Raw genomic sequence first — 16,949 nt, 5'->3', positions numbered from 1 at the left:
TTCTAAAAGCCACCATTAGTATGGAACTAAGGCAGTGAGTATTATCATTTCAAGAGATACACTTTATAGATGACTTGTTAAACTGTCTTTTATTTTCGAAAGTGTTTTATTTATTTTGGACAACTGAGCTGTGACATAAAATGACCCAAAGGTCAGAATTGTAGAGTCGGTAAGCCACACCTGAATTCAATCATTTCATAATGATTTTTGGAGTGTACCATTCATTTCTAAAATTATACATTCTACTTTAATTGAATTTGTATGATAGTTATTATGCAACAAGCGTAATATCCAATACAAATAATGTATATAATGTAATAATTTTATTTTAAAACCAGAACAGTCCAAACAAATTGTCTAAGGTACACTAATTTTAATACTCCAAAATCAGGACTTACTACACTGGCTTACCTCCCTTCCCCATGAGGAATTTTGAAGATGCAACCCCTTTGCAAAAAGGGCTGACAATATTGGCGCATAATGTCATGTAAGAACAAGAACGATTCCACTATCATAGGCATTTATATGTAAATACTTTTCATGATGAAATGATCTGTAGACATATAATTATTAAAGTCCTTAGGTGTCTGTCATCTCTTCTCAATTCATTCTTTCTGCAGGATACAACAGAGACATGCAAAGTATTAAAAAGATAACAAATAAGAAAATGTGTTAAATAATTTTCTTTAATATTTAACAGAAATCGCAGAAAGCCTAATTCTGCTAAGCTGATAAAACACCTATCACCTATACATCAAAGAGACGAGCACCATACTCAATATCATACGCTAAGTCCCCCTTTAAATAAAATCTCTTAGATTTTTCAAATATTAAAAAAAATGTGATTTTCAGTTTATTTTACTAGGCTGAAGTCCTTTTTAAGAAGAACTGATGTTTTACATAACATCAGTGAAGAAAGCCTGCACTACTCCAAATACTGCAGTGTTAATGAACCCTTTGTCCCACATCTTAATTCTTTCCATATAGTATCTATACATCTCAGTCTTATCACTGTATGCTTTATTTTGTCTGTGTATACCGGCTGCACATCTGTTTCTTGTCTAAGCATTCTGGACTGTCCTTGTACATCATCCCTCTGCTTATTATATCTGTTTGTTGTGTCTGTATATCCCTTGTCTTGTCTACTTTTATAAGATGTCTTGTGCCTCATAAATACATAAGGCTGCTCTGGAGCAGATACCTAACATACCTTTTATAATCTGTATCACTCTACACTTCATATACTGTCTGCTTTTTATGCATTCTATGAACTGTCAGGACTGAACTGAAGATCAAGTTGTATGATCAATATGATTATATAGCTTTAAAGTAATGAGATGAATGGAAACTTTATAGTATGCAGAAGGAATTAATCCAGGAAATATGTACCTTGTTGCTTTCTAAAAAAAAATAAAATAAAGAGGACTATAACTATTTACCGTTAACAACTTTTCAGATGATACTGCTTTGGAAATTTAGGCTCCTTTCAAACATACCAGCTTAAGAAAGTTTATATAATGTGCTATTAAGCCAAAGCCAGGAGTGGATCCTAAAATGAAATAAAGGGATGAGTTCTTTTTATCAACTGTTCTGGCTAGAAATCAAAAACTGCGGCTTACCACTGTGTTAATCTGACCTAAATGCAATGATATGTCAGAGAGAAATATTAAATCGGTTGTCCAGAGGTTAAAAAAATTATAAATTGCTCTGGAGGGATCTGTAAGAAAATAATAAACAAATTATACTCACCTTTCTCTGCTCTCCCATTGAGCCAATGCACCGTCTGGCACTGGCTTTCTCTGTTTGCACACAGAGGGCAGCAGTGACATCACATCGACATTGTGCGTCTGCTACAGCCTGAAACTCCTGCTGTAGCAGGCAAAAGGCCAGCAGTGACAGACAGAATTGCAGCTGAACTGGAGCACTGGAGGAGATGAGTATCACCCCTATCATTTTTGTACTGCCTGGAGCCATAAATAAAAAGTTTTTAATCCCCATACAACCCCTGTAATGTTTTAATAATTAAAGCAAAATTCTGAAGCAGAGGTGTAGCTAGAAGAGGCATGGCCCCATAACAGACTTCTGTATGGGACCCCCATCCAACCTCAGAAAATACGCATATTTGTATACTCATAAATTTATACACTCTTACACAGATTTATACACATAGATTTATGCACTGATGAAGAATCTGTCACAGATCTATGCACTGGCCAAGATCTGTGCCATTAGCTGCTGACCACAGAGAGGAAATAGACGTCAGGAATTAGAGATGAGTTATCCCTAGTACTGTTGTGCTGTAGTTACCTCCCTTTTCCTCGACATTTTGTATCTGAGCTGCCGATTCATGCTGTGTACTATGGAAGATGTGAACTATATACATGTTATGCTTCACAATGTGCAACATAATATGTATATAATGGTACACATCCTCCATGCTTTAGTGTCGGGTCAGATGCCAGGCGCCTTGACACTGTGGGCCCCATAGCAGCTGCAATGGCTGCTACTGCTGTTATGCCGCTGTTCTGAAGTATCATTAAAAGAGGGTCTTCTAAAATATTTATTGTAAATGAAAAACCATCTCTGCCATCCTGCCTGCTAAACTGCTCAGTTCACTGGTTGGATCTGTCTTTAGAGAAGGGAGGAGCATACACGCAGACCTCTTGAAAGATATAACAATGAAATATATTTCTTATCAGAGGTTTACATCTATACTGAGGGGTGGATTAAGACTGCCATGGGCCCTGGTCTTTATAAATATTTTAGCCCCAAGAGTCTGGAATTTGCTTCCTACATATGGTACTGGAATCAAGCTTTAAATCTGTGAAGGTCCAAAAATGGCTCTTGTACACATGTGTATTGAGATCAGATGTACTAAGATTTCATGGGTGAAGCTCCTTCTCAGTATAAAATTCACTGGGTGGTTTAAGTGGCCCTGGGCTCCCGCCAAAACCGCCTGTGTTATAATCCACTACTGTCTATACTGCTTAGTACAAAAAACTGTTGAAACTATATTCTAAAACTTATAGACAGTTGCCACTTACGTTCTGTTGCATCCTGTGTCTCTGCCTCTCCTACATGGCTCCTCCTTTGCTATTATGACATAATAAGTGAAATTATTTGTTTTTGTGTTGGGGGAGGGGGCGTTGAACCAAGGAATATTATTTAGAAAACAACTATAAAAGTAAAAACAAAAAATTTTACTCACATTATTGATCCTTACGGATCATGTTCTTGTACTTACTAGGTCTCCTTTCAGGATGTACTTCCTGCTCGTTTTTGAGCTGGACATTTGATTGCTGCAGCCAATGGCACCTTTTTATTATGACTACTATGGCCAATGACTGGCTGCAGTCACATAACAATATCACTGGAATTGGTGGAGGAATTGTCAGGTTTTTTAATTAATTTGGACATTCCTAGCAATTTCCTGTGATTTATCAATATAGTTTCACAATATTTTTGTAACAACTTGTGATGCGACAATTAGCTAGAGGTCATTTATCAAGGTACACAAGTTACAATTGAGCAAGAGAAATCGATTTATCCAGATGCACATACTTATGTATGTGCAATGATTTGTGATTAGAGGTTAAAGGGGACCTGTCATTCAAATTAACGCATCCAAAATAAATATATAAATAAATAAATATCCCTCTCTAGTCCTGATTGACAGGTCTCACTGCTGTACTGTACTTACCAGCCATTTACCAATTTTCAACTACAGACAAATACAGCTCTGTAGGAAATCCTGTGTCACATGTTACACAGTGCCTTGCTGGAATCTTGAGAGAGAGATCTGTTACTTTATTCAGCACTTAATGTCTTGTGACCACTGTGATATCATCTAAGGTCCTTTACCCCAACATTTGCAAAATCTACCCTGTGTATCTATCTGATTACATGAAATTATGAAGGCATGGGGAGAACTAGACGTCCATGCAGGCATGCCGTGATTTCATGTGATCAGATACATACATGGGGTAGATTTTGCAAATGTTAGGGGTTAAAGGACCTTAGATGACATCACCCTGGCTACATGACTTGAATTGCGGAATGGTGAGAAGCGACATGGGAGGAATGTCTGGACTAACATTAGGAGGCCACACCTCTGACTTGCAGCTGTATGCCAGGTAAACATTTCCTTTAACTCCATCTAAAAATAACTCTTTAAAACACAGTGGCTTTTTCCGAATGCAGTGTTATGAGGACCTCTTCTACAGACAAAGATGTGGTTTATACTTGATGCTTATATTCATGGGTCTTTGGGGAAACCAAACTTGATGGTAGGTGTTACTGATAAAATGTATTGGCTGTAGATAACTTTTTATTCCGATAATCCCATTTGGTGAATATGCGTGAATGTATCACATACATACACTCTAGCACATGTTTAATGAATTATCTGGTCCAATAAAATTATTATGTTCAAAATTATAACTTATGTAAAATATTACTACATCATGAGACTAGGACAATGCTGACATTTTGCACTTTACTGTGTAGCAAAGTAGTTATATAAAAAAATGCATGTTTTGTCATGGGCCAATAAATGTTCTTACAGTAATTAAAACCACAAGTGTTATACCGTATGTAGTGATGTAAAGGAATATAAATGGGTGAAAAATAGTGACTATAAATGCTGGTAAATACAGTTTTTCAACTACTAAAAATTAATAAATACAATAGTAATCTGAAAAAGATGTTTATATGTCAACTTTGCTATAACCACTGTATACCACTGTGATACAGAGCCTTAATGAAAATCTACCGTCAAAATCAAGCATGATAAACCAGGAACACTTATTCAGGCACTGTGACTCTGGTAATCTTATTTAATAATCTTCTTATAATGTCACGTAGTATGATGAGCCAGAAGTGCTATGGGGAGCATTTTCCTTGCCCTTCTCCCTCAGCACTTCCCACTCCCTCTGCCTGCTGTAATTTCACTGCAGCACCACACAGTGGGAGGGTAGAAGTGGGGGGGAGTGCTCCTGCGCAGTGTAACAGAATGGAGGTGCTCAGGTAACTCCCCCTTGGCAGTCTGGCTCATAAGCATAATTGATTTTAGAACAAATGCGGCCATGGATAACAAATATAGGAAAATGACCACAGTCACAGTGTAAGTGAGTAAGTGTCCCTGATTTATCAGGCTTGATTTTTATTTCCTTTAAATGCACCAACCAATAGTTAATAATTTATTTTAATCATAAGATCTAAAGATTTTATTACTTGTTCATCTGGTTGAGATCAATATGCATTCCAAAAGAGAACAAGTGTAGAACAAACAGCTATACAAATAGTTTCTATTGGGATGCTAGTTCAAAGAATAATAGGATTGGCTGTATGTTAAAAATACTCTTTATAATAATTTCATGCACTTCACTATCACATAATTGTCATTTTTACGATTGTAGATTTTTTGTTTCACATTCACCTTATCAGGGACCCACCGACTCACAACATTGCTTATCCAGAATTAGATACAGATTTGTTGTTACACTACATCTTATTTCTAATTATTTTTAGCACTTTGTACAAATTATACTGTGTGGTGATACAGCACTTTCTTTTTTGGATTCTGCTCAGTCGTTAAATTTTAATGACAATTTAACTTGCATTTTTCTCTTCCTCCTCCCTCACAAATTTTCCAGGTAAATGATCATACTATTAACATACCAAAGGGTAGTGATCATTGATTGACTTAATAGTTGGCCTGGCACCCACTCTTAATTTACAGTATTTCAAAATAATTTCTTGTACAGTATTTGGCTGTCCATGCACATTGTGATAGAATAAAAAAGACACAGCTATTATAGAAGAAATGTAACACTGCTGCAATATTTGGAAAATAAGGTGAGAATTCAGGGTTGGGTAGTGTAATAGGACATCATGAAAAAGCTATGCTCAGTTGGCATTCCTTGACAACATGGAGGGGGATTTTTGGTAGCTGCGGAAGTGTTCTCTATCATTTTCAACTGAACGTTATGGACAATAAGTCTTTTAAATTAGATAAATTTTACTGGCTAAATTCCAGCTTCCTACAAAGACTTCATATTCTTACTAACTCATTTTCCAGGCTTTGTGCTTACATATGAGATATTGTGAAGTGGGGAGGGGTAAAAGAGTAGATGGAGAATGTGCTCTTAGATCTGTTTGTTTTCTCTCTTCAGACACTCATTCCAAGAATTTGAACATTTAACCTTATTATCTTCATCTAAAGAGACTATATCACCTATATTTTTGTTTTACTAAATTAAATTAACAAATCATAAGTAGGTGAGGGGGATGTACTCCACGAATACAGCCCCCACCAATCCTGAAAACCATAATATAACCTTAAATCAGTGCCCCGATAAGCACCTAATACCCAGAAGAAATAACCAGAAAATGAAGCAAATACATAAACTTAATTTTATCAATCAGTAAAATTACACTTCAGCATAGTTGAATCAAAAATGTACCCACATACCTTTGGATTATATCAAAATATAACCAATATTGCACAGTATCTGTGTGGCCAAATCATATCAGCAATACATCACCATTGTATAGTAATAATCTGGCAACAAAAGCCCCACACAAGGACCACAAGCCAATGCAAGAATAAAAAGAGCAATGTGGCCCAGGAGAGGAGAACAACACCCTGACACATGTTTCACAATTTTTTGTCTAGCCGATATAGGGAAAATAATAATAATTATAATCATGCCTAAGTCCATATGATTTGCATTCACATGGATTATATGAACCTGTAGTCTGGAGGGGAATCATTGATTTCTTAGGAATTATGTTCTGGGCCTGCTGTGTGACCTGTGCAGTGGTTATTTTGTAGGGGGATGAGAAGGTGGGCTACTTTTGTCAAAGATGGACCAGATGTTATCGGCCTCAAGCCTCTAATAGACTTATTACCTGTCATTGTAATCCTTCCTGTCACAATAATGAGATGACTATAGAGAAGGGATCTATACAGAACACAAAAAGTGAGCCTATTGTACATTTAAAAAAAAGTTTCAGGATTTTTTATATAGCTAGTGACATGAAGATTTAAAAAAAAAAACAAGAATGTATCTTAAAAAATATGTTTTAACATGAAACCTGGTTTACAAAAAACAACCCACATGTATTGTGGACAACAGTTGTACTGTTTTGGGGAAAAAAAAATATTTTTTGTGTTCATTTATAGAGGCTGAAGGTTAGGTTCATGATACTACTATTATGAACAACATAAAAAATATAGTTCCATTTGAGCAGCTATTGGAAAACGTTCAGCTTATGATAGTTATAGGAAGAGTGCTAAACTACTTCCCAATTTAGTCCTCTTCAGACTACCATTGTGTGTCAGTTTTCAGTCCATTTTCTGTCAGTATTGTGTCCACATCAGTTTTTTTGTGTGTGTTGATTTGTTTTAATATCCACAAAAAAAAAATGTGTGCAAAGATGAGATGTCAAACCACTTGGTTCTACAGCAGCATCTTAGAAAATAATATCAGTGTACTGTCATTTTATTTCTGCAGACCCTTTTGCTTCAATGGAAGGCTGTGGTCCACAGACGAGAAAAAATTATGTGGTCTGCAATTTTTTTTTCTCATATCCATGAAAAAGAATGGACAATGGACATGTGAATAGCTACATAGAAGACAATGGGTTAAAATGCTATCTGCAAAAATTACAGATACACAGGGCATGGCAAACTGGTCCCTGTCCCCAATGGGGCCCACAATCTAAACAACCTAACAGTATGTTTTTGGAATGTGGGAGGAAACCGGAGTACCCGATGGAAACCCACACAAACACGGAGAGAACATACAAACTCTTTACAGATGTTGACCTGGGTGGGATTAGAACCCAGGACCACAGCACTGCAAAGCAGAAGTGCTACTCACTCAGCCACCGTGTCGCCCTATAGATATTGTATGAACGTGAAAAACTGTAGTCTGAAAAAGCCCTTATTGTCCGAAACCTGTGTGTAAAGTAGAAGCTATTAATCATTAGTATTGAAAGTGGTTGTGTTTTCCTAGTCTATGCTTACCTTTGCTGTAGCAATGACATAATGTTTTATACCGTGAACTTAAGCCATTTACTGACGAATAATACTATTATGTACAACATGTGACTGGAACTCAATGATTGGCTGCAGTGGTCACTTGGGTGAATGGACACTTGAGTTATACTTGACTTGCTATTTTATTCCAATCCCTACAGATCTATGGTATATAAAATCTCCTCAAAGACATTGCACAAATCTGCCTGACAGAAATAGTTCTTGCAAATCAAGAATATTGATCATTTTAAATTACCCTGGACAAACCAATTGTTAGTGATATGAAAATAGTAACAGCTTAAATTATTTAACCATAATGAATAAGGGTCTATTTACATTTCTGTATGACGTGTGTTAGCAATACTTTACTGTGCACATGGCCATTAAACTTCCTGGGTATTGAAAAAATAGCCATAAAGATAAGTACCATGAAACTTTTTTTTCCAAAAAATCAACTCCTTTAAATGACAATCGGTATAAGCCATATGTGATCTACTGCACGCATGCTACAGATCCATGGCAGAAATGGGGTGTCAACCTATGATTTCTGCCACAAAAAATCATGTCATATTTAAACATTGACTTAGATGCAGGACATTGTTTGTAAGCACAATCTAGAAAAAAAACTAAACCAATGACTCCTGGTGTGTGTTTTATTATTCCTGATACTTATGAATAAATTGACAAATGGTTAGAATTACGGTATTCCTCAATTTTACTAGAACACATCTTCATTTTTGTCGAAACACTTGCATTTTGTAAATAGGTACATACGTTTTGCCTTCTTTCTCATCATCCTTATCTTCAAAAGGCAAACAAATGTTTCTATTTCCGAAACATATTAATTTTAGTAAAACAAATATGCATCTTTAAATTTGTGGTTTAGTTCTATGTGTCTGTTTAACCAAACAAAGGCCCAAACCCGAATTTTCACATTTTTGGCTTTAATTTTTCTATCCTTAATCAACACTAGAATCCAGATGTTAAAGTCCTTAAATTGCTGCACAGCTTTTAAAAAAAATTGTGCAAAAAAACTGGTTACACAAATATATTGCAAAAAAATTGCAACAGACTCAGCAGCAAGATATCCTCTGAGATAAATTAAACACGCCCAAAACCCAGAAAAGAAGACAGGCGCAAAGTTCCAAAGTAAAGATAAATCTCCCACTTAATGTTTTGTGGGGAGTAGGGAATATAGGTATCAGACAGATGTTCATTCAGTTAACAGCTGTTTTGTTTATATGGCCAGCTTACACTGATGTGCATGAACACCTTGTCTACAGGTGGATGTTATCATCATGACAGATACCCATGCATTCTGAAAGTATACAGAGGTAAACTACTAAATCTCAAGTGGTTCTGTAGCTCAGTGCTCAAATTGTGCCATCACTTTGTGAGTGCAGTTATCGGATAGTGTTGACACAAGTTTAGCATTAACCTCCAGGGTCCCTATGTGGTGACATTTTATTCCTCGTTAGGCACCAAGACCTGAGTTGGAGTGGCGCACCTGCACCTCTTAAAGATATATATGGGATGGACAGTTTTGTCTGGTGCACATTACAGTTTGTTTTTACTTAAAGAGTAGGACTGAATCCTAAAAAGATTAAACTATTGCACTTCTCTTTTTTTAACCCACTCATGATTTTGAGTAAATGCACTGTGTGAACCTGGCCTTAAAGATACATAATTCATCAAATTGAATGCAAAGTACAGGACCATTTTTCTTTATCCACATCCCAACACTGACATTGTAAGAAAAACGCAGGCAATGTTATTAGAGCCTAAAGAAGGAGTTCACATGATTTTCCTCATTTCTGGCGTCTTTTTTTCCTGCTAGCTGCATGCATGCCCTCTTCTGTTGTACTTTAGGAAAATCTTATTGAGAGAGTTTTCCTATTGAGTGTTTAATAATTAAATGGGTGTGGGTATTTTTTTCAATTCTTCATCCAGACTTTCTACTCCTTTCACCCCCTCCCCAATTAAACGCTTGGAATGTACACGTTAAGCGAGGCACCAGTGTCCTTTCGTGCCCCTGATGATTCAAAAAGGATATTCATTTATGCCTTTTAAGCACCATTCCGATTAAAATCAGAAAGATTTTCTTCATCAAAATCTAACATCCTTGAAAAATTAATTTGATGCTTCTGTTATCAGTTAATTGAATCAGCTCAGGGACGAGGTTTGTGTGGAGGGTGATTAAAAGCGGCCTCTCTCTGGGCTTTCTTTTCCCTTTCTTATTTCAAACACTGCAACATTATGAAACCTGCCTTTTATTTTCCCATTTTTACACATTTTCACTAGAATAAGAGATGAATGAAGATTGTTTCTCTTGTCTTCTAAGCTTCAGGCAAAAAAGTCCTATAATTTGTAAGATGTCCACAAGGCCACTTAATTATAAGGAGAAGATCCATGTACTGAATTATCTATATGACAACAGAAATCTAAATAAAATATCACATTTTCCTTATAGATACCAAAGTCTTTTGGTATCTATTAAATGTAAACTTTCATTAGAAAGATACACTTTAAAACATCCACAGAAACCTGTTCTATGATTCTATGAGGGGTGTTTATCATACATTAAGTGGACAGAGAGGACAGCAGAAGGAAAGTGGGCCAGGACTCCCAGGACCGGTTCATTTACTGTAACACAATTCTTTGCCAGGCCAGATTCTCTTTGGCAGGGCTACCGCACTGTGTACCAGATCTTGATGAATTCCCTTCCTGTTTGTCTATTAAGCTATCATTTTAATATTACAAAGACTATTTTTCTGCATGGAAAGAACTAAAGCATCTTATGGTTCTGTAGATTTTTTTTTTTTTTGATGGAATACTCTGTAGGGAACACCCCCAACTTCTAACCCTTCCTATTTCCAATCTTACCTTAATAAACAATGGCAGTATTCAGAAATTAAAACTGTAATGAACTCTACAATATTATCTACAAGTTATTCTACAATTTTATTGATTCTCTGGGTTGCTATTTTATTTTTACATATTGGATCTGGTTTAATGTGCTTGATTTTGACTTCTGTATTGCTCCCTTTTAGTGAGTTTGACTTTACAAATTTGACTTCTACAGCTACAGATAAATACCCCTAGTAGCAAAATTAGTACAAAAATATTAAAGCAACTAAATTAATATAGCAAAATCTTGGTTGTTTCCATTTATAAATAAAGTCATATGATAAGGAATTCTTTGGTTTTATGTATCAGAACATCTGAACTGTTAAAAATATGTACATGTGCTCAGAAGCACATCACATGGCAAATTATACTCTGCCATTATTTATTTAACAAAAAGTATGACAAAATGTGAAAGCAGTGTGTGAAAAGTTAAAGGGGTTTTCAATTGACAGCAAGTCACAAGACAAACCCTTTAAAGAGAACCCGTCATGCAAAATAACCCCCCTAAACTAAATATATTTTCATAAACTGCCATTAGAGAGCATTGCCTCTATCCCTTCATTGTCCCTCTACATGCCTGTAAACCTAAGCAATGAGGTCCTAAAGCTGTATGCAAATGACCTGTGAAATGTCCAATGAAGCATTAGCATATTCAAGCTGTCCACTCTATTCATGAGTGGGAGGCACAGCCACACCCCCAGTGATGTGAGGCTGTTTAATGATGTGCTTCCTGGTGCTGGTGGCCACGCCCCCTGCAGCTTGTGTGTGCATGTGTGTGTGTTTAGGAGAGATACAGCAGCTCCAGGCAGCCATGTTACAGCAGAACATGTCAGATTCATGTGTAGCTTATGTCTGTGTCTCTCACCTGTATATTAGGAGGATGCAGCATGTCAGCAGATGCAGCACAGATACCAGCAATTCTTTACTATACATTACACACAGACATGAGCAGGGGGAGGAGAGGGGAGGGGTAACAGGGGTGACATCACTGCCTCTGACCATGTGACCAGCCTCATTTACTTGATAAAAAATATGTGATTTTACAATGAATAATGTATGAAATAACTAGATAAAGGCTGGGATGGGTCCTTGTGAGCTGCTCCAACAGGTAGTAGTGACAGGACAAGTGACACAGACCTGATGACAGGTGTCCTTTAAGTACATAAGCCTATGACAATTGGAAAAGACTGCGGGGGAATAGGACCTGCTCTGCCTTTTGCATCTGGAAACTAGAATGTATGTTAGCTGTAGAAAAATGGCTAGCACACATCCTAAAAGCATTGTTGTGTGCATGAGAAACTGCCCAATGTTCAGTAAAAAATCCAAGAGTTACATCTCATTCTCTTCTGGCCTCAGCAAGCAATGTTAATATCCATGTTCATGGCACTACAGTATAGTTCTGAACAAATGCCTGAAGCAGTGGGGATGTTTGGCCCTAATAAAACAGCATCATATTTGGTTCAAACAAAAACAGAATTTATAGGGGTTGTCCATGTTTTATCTATTTTAAATATATGGCTGTGGGGTCTAGAAAAATAATAAAATGCATATACTTACCTCTTTCCTCGCTCCCTTTCAGCTGTGGCACTGGGTGTCAAAGCCGGGTCTCTTTTTGTTTACAGAGACCCGGAAGTGCCGGCATGACAACAGCTGAGTGCCTTCTATAGCACTAGGTTCAGTATGTAGCAGGCACGTGGCTGTGGTTGGGCCGGCACTTCTGTGTTTCGGTAGTGACTGGCTATATATGCAGTTATTATGGCAGAGGTCTGATGGCAGGGGTATGATGATTTTAGCATGTTTTACAGCCACAGGACTGGGAATCTTTTAGTCAGTGAGTTGACCATTGTACAATAAGTATTGTATTGTATGCAATGTTAAAATTCACACATTTACTTATAAAAAAAATCACTCACATAGTCATATGCAAATAAGCTAAGAGGAGTCACTTGTTGTTTGGACAAGTCAATTTTAAAGGCGGAAGGGGGAGTGCCACTACAGATGCCTCTATCTTGAGCTCTATACTATTTAGAGCCATGTTTTTCATATCATATCTAAGATAAGAATCTCTTTTTCAAATTTCAAATTATGATTAATAGTTCTAAAGGTCAGGAGGTACAGGCAGTTAAAGACATAGGAATGTGAGCTCCAATTCCCTGCTATGTTTTTAACTGTAGATATCTCCAATTATGTAGCACACAGACCAACAAGCCTGTGTGTCCTCCATACCCAGTCTGTGATGATATGACAAGCAGGCAGGTGACTGACAGGCCTCTGTGTATACTGTAGAAAATGCCATCTGTCATTTATCAACTTAAGGAGAACTAGTTTCTCCTTATACAAATGTAATGTTAAATATATTACTCCTTTTAGTTAAATAGCTCAAAATATGTTACATCTTTTGTCTACTAGAGGCACAAGCTACGATGTTGCCTTCCAATATGGCAGCATATTTGGAATATGGATCTACCTTACCTTCAACTAATGTCAGGTAAAGAAGGTCTTTGATCAGATTCAAGCATATTGTAATCAATGCTGATGACTAGTGGAAGTTCTGGACACTTTCTAAGGAAAATAATGGTGCTATTAACATCATAAAGGTGAGGCCTACAATGGCCTTCAGGACATAGCAGTTATTTTGTTTTTCCATGCTCTACTTCTAACAGAAATAACTTTTTATTTTTTTTTATGATGTGGGCATTTTACTTTAGTTAAAAGGATTGGTACTATTTTGGGGTACATCAACCTTTTTGATCGGTTTTACAATTTTTGGGTAGGTAGGAAGCATTACATTGCAATTGTGAAATAGTTTTTTTATTTTTTATGCTCTCTACAGTATCAGTATAGTAATGGGGCAGCACGGTGGCTTAGTGGTTAGCATTACAGCCTTGCAGCACTGAGGACCTGGGTTCATGTCCCAGGGTCAACATCTGCAAAGAGTTTGTATGTTCTCTGTGTGTTTACGTGGGTTTCCTCCCACACTCCAAAACATACTGGTAGGTTGATTAGATTGTGAGCCCAATCGGGGACAGGGACCAATTTGGAAAACTCTGTGTAGCGCTGCGAAATCTGTGTGCGCTATATAAATAATAAGAATTATTATTATATATGCTTAGACAAGGTCGTTAAGGATGCAGCAATACACATTTTGTGGGGCTTTTTATGTATTCTATTTTTCAACACACTATATAGTTAGTTATGGGGAAACGACAATTTTCTTTTTCATTTTTAAAAGCTTTATATTAACTTTTTATTAATGCCCCCTGGAGGACCAATCTTGGGCTGGGCCTATTTGGTCTCCATACATGGCAGTTACAGAGATCTTGTTCAGACCAGCTGCCAGGGCATCACCCCCCTCTCCACTCTGTTTCCTCCATTTGTTTCTTTTGATTTTGCTACAGTTAAGAGATTGATCTACATGCACAAAGAGACCTCAGTGCTGGGAAGATGCAGCAGGGATCAGGCTGTATATAACAGCTAGTCTCCTGCTGCTGATCGTCTGACACTCTCACAGTGTCAGACCAAACATCAGGATGAGAATGTTTGTCCTCATGCGATCCGCTAATTAGGACAAGCATTTTCGTCCTGAGTAAACTGTAAATGAAGAGGGTGACAATGTGGCAGACAATAACAAATACACACAAAGCATCATTTAACTTCAGAATGAAGTTTTAGAGTTGATAAGCTAAATCTGCAGCCTTCCAAAAAGTTACACTATAGGAGCATAGAGAGGATTATTCACTATGATGCTGATTAATATATCTGACACAGTATAAGACTGTCTAGTTGTATTTTGCACCTTCTATTAGTTGTTGCAGAAAAGTCTGGCATTTTTTGTCACATTTTTGTTGCAACTTAGGCCAAGCCCCTGTTTCACGGAACTCATCCTTTTTTAGAGAGGGAGTACCCTTTTGGCGAACCAGTGTCTAAAACGTGTATGAAACCTGATCATGAATGTGATGCATTTTTTTTCCATAATTTTATACATGGTGAGAATTTAAAATAATAGTTTACATTGTAAACTATAGTGCATATGCTGAGGAGCCCTGGAATGCGTGGGACTGTCGGTCCCCACTCCCTTAGCGAACTAGTGATACTACTATATTCTTTACTTGTTAATGGGGTATTCCCATTTCAGCAAATTATCATTATAACACACGGCTCTTATTACCTTCTGTGATGTAACAGCCTGTGCATCTGCGTGACCATGGTCAGATTTCTGTCCACTGGAAGTAAACATAGAAGCTTTCTATAGAATGACCGCAAGCAGAGATCTAGAAAGCAATGAGGAAATGATACAGAAAGGTTATTAGAAACTTTTATAACTTTTTATAATGCAAACTATAACATTAATTTGTTAAAATGGGAATACCCCTTTAAAAGATGGATAAGGTAGTAGTGTGACACCTGGTTTACTTTAGTCTGGGGCAATAGATTTTGCATACACTCTGAATGCTGTCTGTCGGCCTCATAGTGTAGTATCAATATTAATACATTGTAAGCACCAGTTTATGGCCATACAGGCATTAGGGAGATGGGGAGTTCAGGATTAGTGTTTATTTCTACACTGTCTGAATCTGGATTCACATTACAGGCAGTACTCGGTTTACGTACAAGATAGGTTCTGTTGGTTTGTTCTTAAGTTGAATTTGTATGTAAGTTGGAACTGAATACTTTATAATTGTAACCCCAGACAAAAATGTTTTGGTCCCTGCAACAACTGGATTTTAAAATTATTGGGTTGTCCAGGATTAGCAATAAATCTTAATTGCAGACACCTGTGATAACTGTTATAGCTGTTAATTGTAGCCTAGGGCTAAAGTACTGTAAATTACCAAAATCAAGAGGTCAGTTTGTAACTAGGGGTTGTCTGTAAGGTGAATGTTCTTAAGTAGGGGACCGCTTGTATCATGTTTTTTAATTGTTTATCCTTGTCTGTAGTTTCTGTGATCAAAAAAGATTTTTTGTAATTTTCTAATGTAAGTAGTGATAAATTATGGAGCTGTTACATGCCATTGTTTGTTTTGCTTTTTTTTCATTTTTCTAAATATGCAATTGGACTTGTGGCTCATATATATTCATCTTTCATCTTGATTCTTTTAGTCATTAAAGGTAGATTCACATTTACATGTGTATTGTGCGTCCATAGCATATCTATTGCGTTTTGTCTCCGTCAAGTTTCAATCTTGCTTCCATTTTGTCTCTGCATCCGCAAAAACAAGGTTTAACATTACTTTTTTTCCCCAGAACCATCAGTGAATCAAAATTGACCAGCCAACAGTTTTTTTTTCGAACCCATAGATTTCTATTGCCTTCCATGACCGCATCAGTGAAAAACAATGGACTGGTTCCAAAATGTTTTCCACAGATCAGTGGAAAAAAAAACAAGCAGTGTTAAAACACACATAGGCCCATATTTACTAAAAATGTATAGTTTTCCTGTGTGGTGTGCGGGGGGCACCAGATTCAGGATTTCTGGTGTACGATCTTCATAATGCTTTTATGTTGCACCTTCAACATGGGACGTGCATCACAATTCTGTTGTACTTCATGATAAATGTGGGGCAAGGACTGAATGAGCACAGGAATGCCCATTATAGTGCAGTATAGTGCAGCTGTGCCACAAATGTATCCCATGCACCACAAATACTTCTTTAATACATGTGCAAGCAATTTGCACTGAAAAGAATTTGAAGTCAGACAGAAAACTGGTGCAGGGGCTTTAATAAATCTGGGCCAAAGAGTTCAATGGCGCAGCGAGGCATCCGTAAAAGGCACTTAACCACCAATGTGAAAAACAGTGCAAATGAGAAAAAGCCCTAATGGCAGGGGATTGAGTGTACAATCATATCCGTAAACCCAGCTATTTGTTAGGCCTATAAGCTAGTACTTGCAAGCACGTGCCTTTATATTACTCAAGACCTCACCATGCAGTCACACGTCACAATTTAATTAGGCGACCCTAATTAACAAAACTTGGCACTCGCCTCTCTCCTGCCCT

At 37.1% G+C, this 16,949-nt stretch overlaps 1 long non-coding RNA gene across 1 annotated transcript; it reads right to left on the bottom strand.

Annotated features, from left to right (window-relative positions):
* Positions 1-372: 372 nt before the first annotated feature.
* LOC140116652 (uncharacterized) lies at positions 373-15,222 on the bottom strand. Its single transcript, XR_011852885.1, has 3 exons — positions 15,120-15,222; positions 1,440-1,549; positions 373-614 (listed from the first exon to the last, which is right to left on the bottom strand). It is a non-coding gene; the product is annotated as an uncharacterized lncRNA (long non-coding RNA).
* Between the last annotated feature and the right edge of the window lie 1,727 nt (positions 15,223-16,949).

This window comes from Engystomops pustulosus, chromosome 2 (assembly GCF_040894005.1).
Source record: "Engystomops pustulosus chromosome 2, aEngPut4.maternal, whole genome shotgun sequence".
Classification (NCBI taxonomy): Eukaryota; Metazoa; Chordata; class Amphibia; order Anura; family Leptodactylidae; genus Engystomops; species Engystomops pustulosus.
This window is presented reverse-complemented; position numbering and strand designations above follow the sequence as displayed.